Source organism: Pinus tabuliformis, chromosome 1_1, assembly GCF_031772625.1.
Source record: "Pinus tabuliformis cultivar Carrire ecotype Pingquan chromosome 1_1, CPIR1, whole genome shotgun sequence".
Classification (NCBI taxonomy): domain Eukaryota; kingdom Viridiplantae; phylum Streptophyta; class Pinopsida; order Pinales; family Pinaceae; genus Pinus; species Pinus tabuliformis.
In genome coordinates this window covers 914077773-914096013 of record NC_142297.1, presented here as the reverse complement: position 1 = coordinate 914096013, position 18241 = coordinate 914077773, and positions in this window count along the sequence as shown.

The following is an 18241-nucleotide window of genomic DNA, read 5'->3' as shown; positions in this document are numbered from 1 at the left end:
TAGCATGACACCAATATTTTCATCTTATCCAAGACGAATAAGGTGTCTTACTCGAGGTGCGTCACGACCTTAGTTAGTGAAAGGTTGGAATCTAGTATCGGGAAGAATCATATGGAATATATAAATGCCAATAAATCCCAAATTAGACAATTTACGAAACCAATCGTAAGAGATTAAATGCGTGAAGAGAAATAACATCACATAGGTTAAACCATATCAAAAAATTTATAAGCCGCACAAACCCACACACAACACTTGTGTATCCCTGTAATCTCTTATTCTATTAACTCCTGCAACAATATAACATTACATTCGGCTTGAAAGCTTCATAGGTAGAACAAGAAACTAACATGAAAGACAAATACACACTCGAGATAATAAGAACAAGAGCAACAACATTTTGATATCCTTCCTATCTCTCCTCCTAGCTTTTTCCCTTCAGCCTTCTTTTATATCCCTATGCTCGCCTAGACTGCCACTTCTCCCTTGGATGCTCTGCCTTTTTCCTATTTCGGTGCTTCTACTACTCGATTGTCAGTATTCCTTTCCACTCAGTTCTGGTTGTCTCTATCCTAAATTCTCTGGCCATTTTTCCACAATTGCTGGTCTTCGACAAATCCCTTCCTCTTCTCCATTTGTCTACTCTACAGCTTCTCAATGGTTATCTTTGGTAAAATTTGGTCATCCTTCCAACATGTCACCTTGTTTCCCAAAACAAAGGACCCAACAGGCCCCGACCACAGTCCATTGACTCATCCCCGAGTCAATCCTTTTCCGATGTTATCAGTGTTACTAATGCTCCTCCATGTGTTGCTCTCCTTGGCTAGATGCTTCCCCTTGAATAGTTCCTTCAAATGAAGTACCTAACTCAGGGACGGATTTGATGGTTGTGTTCTTTAACTGTGTGTACGTGTCTGAGAGTTCGTTGTTGACAAGCACAACTTTATCATATTTTCCATATATAGGTTCTTTCTTTGTAATTTTGGAATCTGGTTCAACTTTTGGAACTTAAATTATGGTCTTCATCATTTTTGTGGAGTGACGTTTATACACAAAGAACATAGGTGGATTGAGTTTACGCTGGGAATAGAGAAAGTGAGATACATTCTCTATACTTGGCAATTCAACCATCTCAGCTTTTGGTTATGAGAAACTTAGTTTCCATGTAAATTAAATAGATAAACTTGACATGACATTTTTTATTAGACCACTTAACTAATTAGTGTGGTAAATTCCCCACTTGGTCTCAAAACTTAAAAAGGAGGGTGGATTTGATGGGTAATTATGGTGCTATGATGGCAGACACCTAGAAGTTGATGATAGATCATGCCAGGGGTATTATGGGAAATATTTAGCCCAAATTCAAATTGACATAGGGAATTATTGCTTAATTATTATAGATACGACTACTGACACATGTGATTCCCCAACCACAAGGAGTTGAGGTGGGGTGAAATTACTTCTGCAACTAAAAGATATAATGAAAGTTTATTCTTAACTGACTCTGACTAGAACAAAAAACCAACTAACTGAACTGATGCAACTGATATAATACAAGTAACTAACTGACTCTACCTAAACCTACCTACAATCCCCTTCTAGAGATTCAATCAATTTGGTGCAGAATTGTTCGAGCCATGGAAAGGTTTGAGGCATGCACCATTCACCCATCTCAACAGTAAGACACCATCCATTTGTGCGAGCTTGACAACTCTCAATTCCTTCACTTCTACAACAATGAAGGGTCCCAACCAATGCATTTTCAACTTCCCAGGAAACTTTAAGAATTTATTGTTGTATAGTAGAACATGTCCTCCAACTGTAAAGGATTTTCACTTGATATTCCTATCGTTCCATGCCTTCTGCCTATGATTTTTGATAATTTGGTGGAATTATGCCAAAAATGCAGCCTCATCTAATTCGTAGAGCTCTTCCAAGCTCTTTGGAATTGAATCCTCCTCCTTCATGTGAGTGGCCTACGCAATGAAGAGGCTGGGGATGGTAAATTTGGTAGGTACTACAACTTTTCATCCATATGCTAACTAGAAGGGTGTATACTTATGTAAGTGCTTGAAATTTGTATGAAAAGACCATACCATGGTTGGCACCCATTCATCCCAATCGTTCTGATTGTCCAAGCAATTCTTGGTAAGACCCCTTTGCAAGGTTTTTTTGAAGGCCTCTACAGTACCATTTTCTTGAGGGTGATATGGGCTACTCTTATGGTGTTGTCCCATGAAGTTCTGAAGTAATGAGGTGACCGTTTAATTAATGAAATGGGTCCCCCGGTCACTAGTGAGGCTTCAAGGGCACCCAAACCGGGTGATGATATTCTCAAAAATGAATTTGGCGGCAGTGTCTGCAGTGCAATAATTGAATAGTGTCGCTTCAGACCATCTAGTAAGATACTATATAGTGGTAATAATGTACCCATTGGAATTATGACTAATATGTTGTCCTTGATGGAAACCTACTTGATAAAGATGTCAACATGATGATTATGAATATTATATAAATGAGATAGACAAAGGGATATCAGTTCAGAAACAAAAAGATGATAAAGGTGAATTTTAGGAAAGTATACATGGGTCCTCTGAAGAAAAGTCACGTACATATGTGGGTATGGTAAAGAAAAGTTGCATACAGTTTCTGCATGCACCATGGTATTGTTAATACTAGGAGTCTTTACCATGGCATTGGCCCATAGTAATGAGTGCGATAACAGATATTTGATCATGTCAAAGAATACCATCAACATGACTAAGTGATTGGCCTAAGGTATTGACTAAGACCTAAGATATACAAGGAGATGGAGATCCAAGTGCTAGGTGTGCAATTTTGTGCTTTCTATGAATAATTTTATCTGAAACATGTGTGCGACAAGGAGTAGGGAAAAGACACAGATCTGCAAGATCTAAAGTATGGTATGATATGTATTTTCTTGATTTTCTTATTAAAACTATCTAACTGTGATAGATCTTTGGTGTTAATGATACTCTAATATGAATATGAGACAGTAAGGGGTGAAAAGTATATTCTATGATTGCATTGAAAGCATGACACAATGAGTTTAGCTCTACACGCAAGTTTTCCTCTGAAAGATCAGGTACATAAAAGGATCTTTGTCTGAATAGTCATGTATATTTTCTATAGTATGGACAGATTTGTACGAAGGTGTCAAATATGAAAGGCGCACACATATGCAGGAGTGCTTTATAAGAGTCACATACATCTATGAGGGTTTTGTAGGATGAGTTGATGATAATGGTTGATCTGTTCTATTATGTTTATTGCTCTTTTTCAATGACGTCTTTCTCATAATAATCCGTGTTTGACAGTATTGTTTTGGCTGAATTGATTATGCATTAAAAAGTGACTGAGTGATTATATTTCTATGTGATAATTTGTATTTGGTTTAGTGATTTATGTTGGCTTCAATATATGTTCGAGTGATTGATTCAGTAGCACACTGATTCAGATTTAGTTATCAACATTTTTAAATCTATACATGGGTATTCTTGAGGAGAAGCATATACATACATAGGTATAATCAATAACAATAGCGTATACAATCTGATGCATATTTGATCAGGGTTTGTAGTAGCAGAAGTTGATTTTTTTGATGGGTAACATTTGTTGACTTGGTATATTGGTGAGTGGCTATGCATTGGTACGATTTATTCTGAATTGATCAAGTTGTATTGGTTACATTGGAATATTTGATGATCCAATATTTAAGTAGTTTCTTTTAGAATTAATTGAGAGTGGATCCAGTTTGAAACATTCTAAAAAGTGATCCACAAAGAGCTGAGGATATCAATATTTACTAATGGGATTATAGCTCCCTTCCAGTAGAACCTGGAAAACGAGAGAAGGTTGTTTCCTTCTGCAGGTAGGAGCCTGCGTATTGGTTAAAGTCTACATCAATACAAGATTGTAAGAAGATTATATTTAATAAAAGAATAATGCAAAGAAAACAACAACAATGCTTTTCTCCCACATTGGGTTTCCACCTAAAAATATTGGTGTTCATATGGTTTTGTGTGTTTATGCTATATCTACTTCTTAATTGCTCATACTTACTATTTAAAAAATGAATAATAGAACAATAATGCACTAATTAATGTTGTATAGATGAACAGATAAATTATCTAGATATACACGGGTTTATATAGTAATAGTGGTGTACATACACTATTTTCCTTTACAATATATGCATATAGTAATCAAAATAAGAAATTGAAATTGAAAGTGCGTAAAATATTGATTCACCCCCACTCTCAGTATTTTTCCTAACAATTGGTATTAGAGCAGGTCCTTAAGAAGAACTTGATCGCTTGAAGGAAGATTCATAAAGATGAGAAATCAAGAGGGAGTAGCATCTATCACGCCACCATTGTTTAATGGAACTAACTTGGTTTTTGGAAGTTCAGAAAATAGATTATCTACAGTCACTTGGAGTTGATGTTTGGGAAATCATTGAAGGAGACTACCAATATCCATCTTGCATTCCTACAGATGAAGCAGAAAAGGAAAAATATGAGACCAATGCAAAGGTTGGCAATTCTCTGTTAGGAAGCTTGGCGAAATCAGAAATTGTGAAGGTTATGCAGTTGAATACAAGAAAGGCTATATGGGACAAGATCATCCAAATTTATGAAGGTGATACTAAGGTAAAGAGTGCCAAAGTTCAAACATTTAGAATTCAATATGAAGCTCTCAAAATGCATAGTGATTAAAGTATTGCAAGTTTCTTTCTTAGGGTAGGTGAGATTGTTGATTTAATGAGAAATCTTGGTGATGAAGTAAAAGGTTCAATGCTTGTTGAGAAAATCCTAAGATCTATAACCCCAAAATTTAATTTGAAAGTATCCACCATTGAAGAAATGCAAGATTTGAAGAACCTTACTATTGAATAGCTCATGGGATCTTAACAACTTATGAAATGAGAAAGGGGGTTCCCTCATATATCAGAGAAGAAGCATTCAAAGCTACTTCTAAAGGAAAATAAAATGATGAGCTTAAGGAATCAAGCTACGTATCAGATTAAGAAGAGGAAAACTTTGTAAAGAAACTCCAAGTAGGAACTGATAGACTTAGAGGTAAGCTTCCTTTCAAATACCTTGTGTTGGGTCCCTATAATACTAGTGATTACCCCATTACTATTGTAGTTATACCCCTTATTTATATTTTTGTGCCCCTATTACCCCCATATTGTTATTTCTGTGCCCCATAGAATCCCCTATTGTTATTTTTGTGGCTTTATATTATTATTGTTAGGTCGGCTGGATTATATTGTGACTCCTAGACTCCTATATATAGAAAGGAGGTTTTTTCATTTGTATCATCCAAGAATTGTTCATTATGTAATGTAAAGGAGGTTTCCCCCTCGAAGAGGCTGAATTCTAAGGCGTTGATCTATCTTTTCTATCTTTTCTTGAGCTGGTTTCATAACATTTGGTATCAGAGCTTTGGATTCTAGGGTTTCGCTGCTCCAAACAGGTCATCGTGGCAGTTTCGCTATAAAATTTTTTCTGTGACGTTTCAGAAGTCGTAAAAAAAACCCATTTGAGAAGAAATCGCGCTGAACCTTGGGTCCGAATTTCAGAGCTTTTCGCGCGATATTTGCGGAGATATGATCTGAGGAAGTTGGTCTTTTTGCAGACTCCTGAATTACATTCAAAACAGGTGACCTGGGGAAAATCATCATAACTTTCTCTCTGGGGATCGGATTGAAATTTCGTAAGAAGGTACAGAAAGAGGACGGACTGTAGTTTCTTGTGTGTGTGTTTCAGATTCAAAGGTTGAAACAGTGACTCGTGGCACGTCGTACAAGTTCGCTCTACTGAACCAGTCTAAAAGCAAGTCACTGTGGGAGATTTCACATAACTCTTCCTTGGAGAATCCAATTTGGCTCAGACTTGTGGCATTGGAAAGAGGACGCAGAAGGCTACTACAGGTATCAATTTTAGAACTGGATGATCCAAAATTACAGAGATACATCAGATTCAATATCAGGCTTCTATAAAGTGAAAAAGGTGTGTAGTTTTTTTTAATTTTTGTGTAAGCTTGGTTTAACGGAATTCAAAGGGCATAGTAAAGCATTATTATCGGTAACTGATGCCCCGAGGAAAGAAAATGCAAACACCTAGTAAGGAACCTGAAAGCTCTAGCATGACTCATGAAGAAGAGGAAGAAATGCTACATGATATATCAAAATTACAAGAACAAGTGCAACAAATGTCACGCTCACAAAAGCTAACAGAAGCTAAGATAAGTGGCGTGGAATCTAAGATAAATGGCGTGGAATCTAAGATAAATGGCGTGGAATCTAAGATGAAGGGCATGGAAGCTAAGATGGATGATTCGAAGACAGATTTGAAGAGAGACATGGCAGATTTGAAGATAGACATGGAAGAATTGAAGAAGTTGCTACAAGAAAGGGTCACTAATGGTGAAAAGGTAGTAAAGGAAACTCATGATGAGAACAAAAGAAATGTTAATCATGATTCCATAGACACTAATGTTGGATCGAAGAATCACCATATTCCAAAAATCGATATGAGGAAGTTTGATGGCAAGGATCCCGCCACATGGATATTACAGATGGAGCAATTCTTCGATCTCAATAATGTGCAAAACACACAAAAGGTACGTATGGCAACTGTATATTTGGAACCAAATCAGTTTGTATGGTATCAATGGCTTTGCTCTCGTAAACAATTTATCACTTGGGCAATTTTTACGGAAGAATTGATAGCACATTATGAAGATACAAAAAGCAACACTTTTTTTAGCCAATTGATAAGTCTCAAACAAAAGGGTTCAATAATGGAGCACATTGAGGAGTTCCAAAAATTGAACATAAGGGTAAAAGATATTCCAGAGGAGCATAGGATTGATGTGTTCATAGGGTCTTTAAAGGATAATATCCAACATGATGTTCGCCTTTGGGAACCTGATTCATTAGAGAAGGCATTCAGGTTAGCAAGAAAAATGGAAAGCAAAATTATGGCAACCAGGAAGCATACCACTCACAACTATAAAGATGGAAGTGTTGTTGCCCCTAGTCTTCCACAACCTATAAGGTTGACACCACAACAATTGGAAGAAAAAAGAGCAAAAGGGCTTTGTTACAGTTGTGATAGCAAATACACTAAAGGTCATAAGTGTGCTGAGAAGAAATTATTCTACATAGATTGTGAAGAGGAAGAAGAAAAGGAGCAAGAAAGGTCAAAAGAAGAGGATATACTCCAGGAACAAAGCCTAGATGAAGAACAAATAAATCCGACCATATCTTGTAATGCATTGGCGGGAATTACCACTCCTCAAACCATCAAGATAGAAGGACAAATCAAGAAGAAAAAGGTAATAGTGTTGATTGATTCAGGAAGCACCCACAATTTTATTCATTGTAGGGTAGCAAAAGAATTGAATTGCTTCCTATATCCAGCACCAGAGTGTCAAGTGATGATTGCAAATGGAGGAACAATAAATTGCTCTGGAAAGTGCCATAATATCAAGCTATCCATGGGAGAATATGTATTGACTAGCCCAATGCTTTCCATTCCAATGGGAGGTGCTGATGTTGTACTAGGAGTCCAATGGCTACAATCCTTGGGTACAATAGCTTTTAATTTTCAAGAACTTTTCATCAAATTTTCTACGGAAGGAAAGGAAGTTGAATTAAGGGGTATTGCAGGGAAACCAGGAAAGATAATCAGCTCTAATGGTATGACAAAGCTTCTAAAAAAGGAGCAAAGAGGTGTAATTGCACAATTATGTTCGCTAGATGTTTCCACATTGGAATCATCTATTTCTCCAGATCTCCAAAAAGTCCTGGACAATCATTCCAAGGTATTTGAGACTCCCAAAGGTCTCCCACCTATGCGTGATCATGATCATGCTATTCATCTGATTCCAGGAAGTGTTCCTCCAAACATCAGGCCGTACAGATATCCCTATGTCCAAAAAAGTGAAATTGAACGTATGGTTGCAGAAATGCTAGAGGCTGGTATAATTCAACCGAGTCAAAGTTCTTTCTCAGCTCCAGTAGTATTGGTGCACAAGAAGGATGGATCATGGCGCATGTGTCCGGATTATAGGGAGCTCAACAAGCTCACTATTAAAGATAAGTTCCCCATTCCTGTCATTGATGAATTACTGGATGAATTGCATGGATCAATTTACTTCACCAAGTTGGATCTTCGTTCGGGATATCATCAAATCAGAATGAAGATTGAAGACATTCCGAAAACGGCATTTAGAACTCATGAGGGTCATTATGAATTTTTGGTCATGCCTTTTGGCCTTACCAATGCACCTTCAACATTTCAAGGTTTGATGAATTCAATTTTCAAACCATTCCTTAGAAAATTTGTGTTAGTATTTTTTGATGATATACTAATCTACAGCAAGTCTTGGAAGGATCATGTTGAACATGTTGACAGGGTGCTACAACTATTGGAGGAGAAACAATTATATGCAAAAAGATCCAAATGTTTCTTTGGAGTCCAGGAGGTGGAATATTTGGGTCATATTGTATCTCATGAAGGAGTTAAGGTAGACCCTAGCAAAATTAAAGCCATTAAGGAATGGAAAATCCCCACATCCATAAAGCATCTGCGAGGATTTCTTGGGTTGACAGGGTATTATCGCAAGTTTGTTAAGAATTATGGGAGAATAGCAGCACCTCTAACAACATTATTGAAGAAAGATTCATTTTCATGGACTCCGGAAGCAACAAAGGCCTTTGAACATCTTAAAGAGGCAATGTGCCAAGCACCGGTCTTAGCTACACCGGACTTCACAAAAACCTTTATTGTGGAATGTGATGCTTCAGGAAATGGAATTGGTGCTGTTCTAATGCAAGATGAAAGACCCATTGCTTTTGAAAGTCGTCCAATCAAGGGAAAGTTTTTAAGCAAAGCTATTTATGAGAAGGAAATGTTGGCAATACTCCATGCACTTAAGAAATGGCGACCCTACCTAATGGGAAGACACTTCAAGGTAAAAACGGATCATGATAGCCTTAAATACTTTTTAGAACAAAGATTATCCTCTGAAGAGCAACAAAAGTGGGTCACAAAGATGTTGGGTTATGACTTTGAAATCATCTACAAAAAAGGGAAGCAAAATGTGGTGGCAGATGCACTCTCAAGAAAGGATGAGGATGTGGAAGCATTGTTGTGTGCCATTTCTATTATCCAACCAGATTGGATAAACGAAGCAAGGGAGGAATGGAAGAATGACGAAGAAGTGTGGGCACTTATTCGAAAGCTACAACAAGATTCCAGTACTTCTGATACATTTAGCTGGAAAAATGATTCGTTATGGTACAAAGATCGCTTATACCTCTGTAAGAATTCCCAGCTAAAACAAAAGATTCTTATGGAATTGCACACTTCTCCCTTAGGAGGGCACTCAGGATTTTTAAAAACTTACCACAGGGTTAAGAAGGAATTTTTTTGGGATGGCCTTAAATCAGATATTCAAAAGTTTGTGGCGGAATGTTTGGTTTGCCAACAAAATAAAGTTGAAACAATTAAGACACCGGGTCTATTACAACCTTTATCCATTCCAAGCCAACGTTGGGAGGAGGTTTCAATGGATTTTATCACAGGTTTACCCAAGTCTGAGGGAAAGAGTGTCATCATGGTGGTAGTTGACAGACTTACCAAGTATGCACACTTTTGTGCATTATCACATCCATTTAAAGCCAGTACAGTTTCTACTGCATTTATGGAAACAATTCAAAAGCTACATGGAAACCCAAAGATTATTGTAAGTGACAGAGATCCCATTTTCACTGGAAATTTTTGGACAGAATTATTTTCTTGTCTTGGTACTCAGTTAGCTCATAGCTCATCTTATCATCCTCAATCTGATGGGCAAACTGAGATAGTAAACAAATGTTTGGAAGGATATCTTCGTTGCTTTGTATCTGATAAACAGACACAATGGGTCAAATGGTTGCCTCTGGCTGAATGGTGGTATAACACTTCCTTCCATACAGCAACAAAAATGACCCCATTTATGGCACTTTATGGGTATCAACCACCATCCATCACATCATATTTAAGAGAAAATTCTAAGGTTCAGGCAGTGGAACATCACATCGAACATCAACAACAAGTCCTCCAACTCTTAAAGGATAACCTCGTGTTGGCACAAAATAGAATGAAACAACAGGCAGATCAACATCGCAGTGAAAGAAGTTTTGATGTAGGTGATTGGGTATTCCTACGGCTACAACCATATAAGCAAATGTCCCTAAAGCAAGCTAAGAAGGATAATAAATTATCACCAAAGTATTATGGTCCGTACAAGGTGTTGCAAAAGATTGGTACTATGGCATACAAATTGGAGCTTCCTGCAGCTTCTCGATTGCACCCAGTTTTCCATGTTTCATGTTTAAAGAAGGTTATAGGTGACAAGCTCCCAATTCAAACAATATTGCCAGAACTTGACGAGGAAGGAAAAATTATATTGGAACCGGAAGCAGTCACAGAAACAAGAACTCGACAGCTACGAAATCGATCAATTTCAGAGTATCTTATCAAGTGGAAGAACTTATCCGCTGAAGATTCCACATGGGAGGATGAGAATTTTATGCAGAAGTATCCAGAACTACTCAAGCTTTGAGGACAACACTTTTTTGAAGGAGAGGGGCATGTTGGGTCCCTATAATACTAGTGATTACCCCATTACTATTGTAGTTATACCCCTTATTTATATCGTTGTGCCCCTATTACCCCCATATTGTTATTTTTGTGCCCCATAGAATCCCTCTATTGTTATTTTTGTGGCTTTATATTATTATTGTTAGGTCGGCTGGATTATATTGTGACTCCCTAGACTCCTATATATAGAAAGGAGGTTTTGTCATTTGTATCATCCAAGAATTGTTCATTCATGTAATGTAAAGGAGGTTTCCCCCTCGAAGAGGCTGAATTCTAAGGCGTTGATCTATCTTTTCTATCTTTTCTTGAGCTGGTTTCATAACACCTTGCTTGTGGAAGGTTTGGTCATTATGCTGCTAAATTCCCTTATAAAGAAAACCATAAGAAAAGAGAAGAATTTTGCACAAGTAAATTTTCGAGGAAGGTTTGAAAATAAGAAAAGTTTCTACACACACGAAGATAGTGATGGTCTTTTGAATGGTGAAGAAGGTGAGTCTGATCAAGAATATTAATTACTTATGACATTTGAAGATAAATGTAATGATGAATCTGATGATGTTTTTATGGATGCGCTAGAAGAAAAGGAAAAACTCATTGAAGAAATAACTCACCTTAAAATTCATCTAGAAGAAGCTAAATTGGTAGAAGAGGCACTAAAGAAACAAATTCTATAAAGAGAAAGGCATAATGAAAAAATGGAACTAGAAATAGTTAGTCTAAGAAAGGAACTTGAGAAAAAAAAGGTCTAAACCTTAGATTTGCTAAAGGATTTGAGACCCTAGAAGAAATCATTAAAATACAACACTCTCCTCTAATAAAAATAGGTCTTGGATACAATGGAGAATCATCAAAGACTATAAAATCTTCTGAAACAAGTACAAGAAGCTATCTCAATGCAGTAAAGGGAAGCAATCAACAAAATTCCAGCTCTCAGCAAAGGAATGAGGGATCAAATGTCTCTCAGGTAAACCATCCTTACCACACTCAAAAAGGAAACTATACAAAAAGGTATTATATTCCCAGGAATTTCTACTTCAATGGTCAATGCTTCACCTGTCATAATTTTGGTCATAATGCTGCTTAGTGTGTCACTTATAAAACTACCATGACTAGAGAAGAAAGAAAACAAAAGAATGAGATTGGAATAAAGAAATACTCTTACAATATTTTCTCACCTCTCCAAGATGAAAAGTAATTTTCCTTTTGCAATAAATTTAGGCATAAAGAAACTGAATGTAGAAGAAGAATGAGATCAACTCTTCAGAGTGAACAAAAGGTAACAACATCCAAGGTATGGAAAAGCAAAACCATAGACTTTGAAAATTGTGTCTTAGCTTTGTATGCAGGAGATCAAGAATATCTATGGTACATTAACAGTGGATGCTCAAACAATATGACAGGTGATAAAGATAAGTTTATGTCCTTTGATGAAATAAAGAAAGGAAAGAATGCAACCTTTGGAAATAACTCACCTGCTGCTATTAAAGGGAAAGGAACTATTTTACTAAAGGATAAGGTTAAAGTGAAAAATGTTGTGTTTGTTGATGGATTAAGACATAACTTGTTGCGTGTTAGTCAAATGTGTGACCAAGGGCATGAAGTTGTTTTCATATCAAAGAGTTGTGTGGTACAAAATCTCGATACAGGTAAGATCATAATAAAGGGAAAAATAACTCTAGGTAATGTTTATGTCTTGGAAGGTGGCCAAGAGCATTGTTACTTGAGAAAATTAGAAGAAAGATGGCTTTGGCACAAAATATTGGGACATCTAAGCTTCACCCAATTACACAATTCAAGCAGAATGGGACCAGTACGTGACTTGCTTAACATCTCTTTGCTACAAAACAATATATGGAAATCATGTCAATTCGGTAAGCAAACCAGAGTTTAGTTTAATGCTAAATAAGGTACTTCAAATAAGCCACTTGAACTTATTCATACAGATTTGTGTGGTCCTATGAGACGTAAGTCTCCTCGAGGTGAATAATAATTCATATTATTCATTGATGATTTTACAAGAATGTGTTGGATTCACTTATTGAAACATAAAGATATATCATTTGATAAATTTAATGTCTTCAAAGCTTTAGTAGAAAACGAGTTAGATTTAAAAATCAAATGTCTTAGATATGATAGAGGAGGAGAGTTTATTTGTGAACAATATGGTATTAAGAGGCATTTTCCTATAGTTTAAACTCATCAACAAACAAAGTGGTAGAAAGAATGAACAGAACAATCCAACAAATGGCACGTGCCATGCTTGATGAGTCTGGAGTGCGTCATACCTTCAGGGGGGAAGCAACACATATAGTCATGAATATCCTAAACAAAGCTCATATTCAGGTAAATAGTGATAAAAATCCTTATGAACTATGGTTTGCTAAGCCTCCAACTGTCAAACCTTTTAGATTTTTTGGAAGCAAATGTTACATAAAGAATAGTGATGATAGGCCTGGAAAGTTTGAACCTAGAGTTGATGAAGGAATTCTCCTTAGAAGAAAATTATTTAAATACTACAATAAAAGGCTTCAAAAAGATTGTTGAATGCATTGATGTTGTAATTGATGAAGCATCCACAAGTACCAAAAGAGAAGCACCAACAGATGACAAACTTGTTTCTACAACAAGCCAAGAGGTTGTAGGAGAGGGAACTAATGAAGCACCAAAAGAAGGAATTGAAAACACAAAAGAATCAGAAAATACTTTGTCAAGGTATGTTTAGAAAAATCATCTGGAATCTCAAATTCTAGGTGAAAAGGAAGTTGGAGTACAAACTAGAAGAACTCTTGTTGGAACTTCCAGTTACCTAGCCTTACTATCCACAATTGAACCTCAAAATGTAAATCAAGCAAGCAAAGATGAATGTTGGGTTAAGGAAATGGATGAAGAACTTGATCAAATAGAAAAGAACCATACATGGGAGTTAGTACCAAGACCTCATGATAAAAATATTATTGGGACAAAATGGGTGTTCAAAACAAACTAAATGAAAATGGAGAAGTGATTAGAAACAAAGAAAGACTTGTTTGCAAAGGCTACGCTCAACAAGAAGGAATAGACTTTGAAGAAACATTTGCACCTGTAGCTAGACTTGAAGCCATAAGAATGTTTCTTGCACTTTCAAGCTTTCATAACTTCAAAGTATTTCAAATGGATGTTAAATCTGCATTTTTAAATGGGGATCTAGAAGAAGTTTATATTGAAAAACCTGAAGGATTTATTCTAGGAAATGATAAAAATCTTGTTTACAAGCTTAAGAAGGCTTTGTATGGATTAAAACAAGCTCCTCATGCATGGTATTCTCATCTTGACAAGTATCTTCAACAACAAGGTTTCAAAAAGGGGTCAGCAAACAACAACCTATATATAAAATTTGATACAGATAAACTTTAAATAGTTGTTATTTATGTAGATGACATCATATTTGGAAGTAATATAGAAACTATGAGTCAAGAATTTTCTTATGTTATACAAAAAGAATTTGAGATGTCTCTACTTGGTGAACTAACATACTTTCTTGGTCTTCAAGTTCAACAAGCAAAGAATGATATCTTTCTCTCACAAACCAAGTACCTCAAACATATTTTGAAGAAATATGGAACAGAAGACTACAAGCCTGTATGCACACCAATGGTAACATGATGTAATCTTAGCTCACATGATGATTCTCCTTCAGTAAATCAGCCAGAAAACAAATCTATGATCAAAATCTTACTCTACCTTACATGCACGAGACCATATATTATGCCTGTAGTTGGGATTGTTGAACGATTTCAAGCAAATCCTAAAGAAACTCATCTTCATGTAGTCAAGATAATATTCAAGTATTTACAAGGAACTCAAGATTTTGGTTTATGGTATCCCAAATATGTAGATTTTTCACTTCATGCTTACACAGATGCAGATTGGGTAGGTAACATTGATGATTGAAAGAGTACTAGTGGAGGAGCATTTTATTTGGGACCTCACTTGGTATCATGATTTAGCAGAAAACAAAGCTCCATTTCTTTATCTACTGCTAAGGAAAAATATGTTGTTTATGCATATTTTTGTACTCAAATTTTATGGATGATGAAAACATTGCAAAACATTCAAATCACATCTCCTCAACCTATACCTATTCTATGTGATAATACTAGTGCCATAAGTATTTCAAAAAATCTTGTCATGCACTCAAAAACCAAGCATATTCCCATCAAATATCACTTTCTGAGAGAACAGGTGCTTGAACAAAAAGGTCAAATTGGAGTATGTTCCTTCAAAAGAACAAGTTGCAGATATATTTACAAAGCCACTTCCACATGATTCCTTTGAATATCTCCAATAGAAACTATGAGTGGTCTCTACCTCCTCATTCTGCTAAATATTATGACAAATATTTCATGTTCAACGAGAGTTGCGACCGTAACTTATTACAGTCTACTTTCTGTATGCGTATATCATGAAGGAAAATCGTGTATCTACGTGAGTTTGGTTCTAAACGTAGCGTATGTTTCTATATAATGAAGAAATAGTGGGACAATCTCAGGGAGAGGTTCTGGTATATTTCAATCAGTTGTTTTGTGGCCCTCTATTTCTGGTGTTGGTTGGTTACAATCTATTGATATTTAGATGCTACTTAGAAGTGATATTGGCTTATGATGGTTATGAGTTGCTATTGTTTTTTTTTGGATTTACTAATTGATAAGTTGGATGTGATCAAAACTAACAGTGAATAAGTTGGCATAGGTTTAAGGGGAGCATTTGCTATATTTCTAGAAGTGCATTGTTGACATTATGACTTCTTGAGCAGATTGAACATATGCTTAGGGGAGCATGGTTCATATTCATATTCAGCAAATCAGCCCTTTGCCCTTGATGTCAAAGGGGGAGAGTAGCTTGGTTTTTGGAGCAAAATGCTTGGAGAGAAGCTTGGTATGTCTACAAATGTGTATACAGGTATCTACTAGTAGTGGTGACCAAGCACCAACATGGTTTCCATCGAGTCGAAAGGGGGAGATTGTTGGCATTATGACTAATGTGTTGTCCTTTATGGCAACCTAGTTGATAAATATGTCAACATGATGATTATGCATATGCTATAGGTGAAATGGACAAAGGAATATCAGTTCAGAGACATAAATATGATAAAGGTGATGTTTAGAAAAGTATACGCTAGTCCTGTGAAGAAAATCTGCATACATATGCGGGTATGGTAAAGAAAAGTCGTATACAGTTTCCATACCATGGTATTGTTAATACCAGGGGTCTTTACCATGGTATTGGCCCATAGTAATGAGCGTAGTAATGGATATTTAATCCCATCAAGTGATACCATCGACATGACTAAGGGATTGGCCTAAGGTATTGGCTAAGGCATAAGTTATATAAGGAGATGGAGATTCAAGTGCTAGGTGTGAAACATTTTTGCTTTCTATGAATAATTTGATCTGAAATAGGTGTGCACCAAGGAGCAGGGAAAAGATATAGATCTAAAAAATATGAAGTATGGTATCATATGTATTTGCTTGATTTTCTTATTAAAAATATCTAACTGTGATAGATTTGTGGTGTTAATGACACTCTAACATGAATATGAGACAGTAAGGGGTGAAAATATATTTTGTGATTGCGGTGAAAGCATGACTCAATGATTTCAGATCTATATGTGGCTTCGCCTTTGAAATATCGCATACGTACACGAACCTTCATCTGAATAGTTGCGTATATTTTTTGTAGTATGGATAGATTTGTACACAGGTGTCAAATATGAAAGGCACATACATACACAAGAGTGCTTTATAAGAGTCGCGTACATCTACTAGGGTTTTGCGAGATGATCTGATGAATATGTTTGATCTATTTTTTTATGTTTACTGTTGTTTGTTGATGAAGTATTTCCATAAGAATATGTGTTTGAGAGTATTATTTGGGATAAATTGATTATGAATTAAAAGTTGACTAAGTGATGATACTATTGTCTGATAATCTATACTTGGTTCAGTGACTTGTGTTGACTTCAATATTTTTTTGGGTGATTGATTAAATAGCACAGTGATTCAGATTCAGTTATCAATATTTTGATATCTGTACGTGGGTATTCTTCAAGAGAAGCGCATACATATGCAGGTTGTTGGGTCCCTATAATACTAGTGATTACCCCATTATTATTGTAGTTGTATCCCTTATTAATATTGTTGTGCCCCTATTGTCTCCATATTGTTATTACTGTGCCCCATAGAATCCCTCTATTGTTATTTGTGTGGCTTTATATTATTATTGTTAGGTCGGCTGGGTTATATTGTGACTCCTTAGACTCCTATATATAGAAAGGAGGTTTTGTCATTTGAATCATCCAAGAATTTTTCATTTGTGTAATGTAAAGGAGGTTGCCCCCTCGAAGAGGCTGAATTCTAAGGCGTTGATCTCTCTTTTCTATCTTTTTGTGAGCTGGTTTCATAACGTTTGGTATCAGAGCTTTGGATTCTAGGGTTTCGCTGCTCCAAACAGGTCATCGTGGCAGTTTCGCTATAATTTTTTTTTCTACGATGTTTCAGAAGCTAAAAAAAAACCCATTTGAGAAGAAATCGCGCTGAATCTCGGATCCAAATTTCAGAGAATTTTGCGCTACATTTGTAGAGATATGATCTAAGGAAGTTGGTCTTTTTGCAGACTCATGAATTACATTCCAAACAGGTGACCTGGGGAAAATCGTCATAACTTCCTCTCTGAGCATCGAATTGAAATTTCATAAGAAGGTATATAAAGAGGACAGACTATAGTTTCTTGTATGTATTTTTCAGAGCCAAAGGTCGAAACAATGACTCGTGGCACATCATAAAAGTTTGCTCTACTGAACCAGTCTATAATCAAGTCATCTTGGGAGATTGTGTATAACTCTTCCTTGGAGAATCCAATTTGGATCAGACTGGTGGCATTAGAAAGAGGACATAGAGGGCTACTACAGGTCGCAATTTCAGAACTAGATGATCCAAAATTGCAGAGATACATCATATTCAATATCAAGCTTCTACAAAGTGAAAAAAGGTGTGTAGTTTTTTTAAAATTTTTGCATAAGTTTGGTTTGAAAAATTAGTTTGGATCGATAATTGATGCCCCGAGGAAAGAAAATGCAAACACCTAGTAAGCAACCTGAAAGCTCTAGCATGAATCATGAAGAAGAGGAAGAAATGCAACATGATATATCAAAATTATGAGACCAAGTGCAACAAGTGTCACTTGCACAAAAAGCAACAGAATCTAAGATGGATGGTTTAAGGAAAGATGTAGAAGCTAAGATGGATGGTTTAAAGAAAGGTGTAGAAGCTAAGATGGATTGTTTAAAGAAAGGTGTAGAAGCTAAGATGGATGGCATGGAAGCTAAGATGAATGGCATGGATGCTAAAATTGATGGCATGGATGATAAGATGGAAGAATTGAAGATAAATATGAATAAGTTGCTACAAGAAATGGTCACTAATGGTGAAAGGGTAGTAAAGGAAACTCATGATGAGAACAAAAGAAATGTTAATCATGATTCCATAGACTCTAATGTTGGATTGAAGACCCACCATATTCCA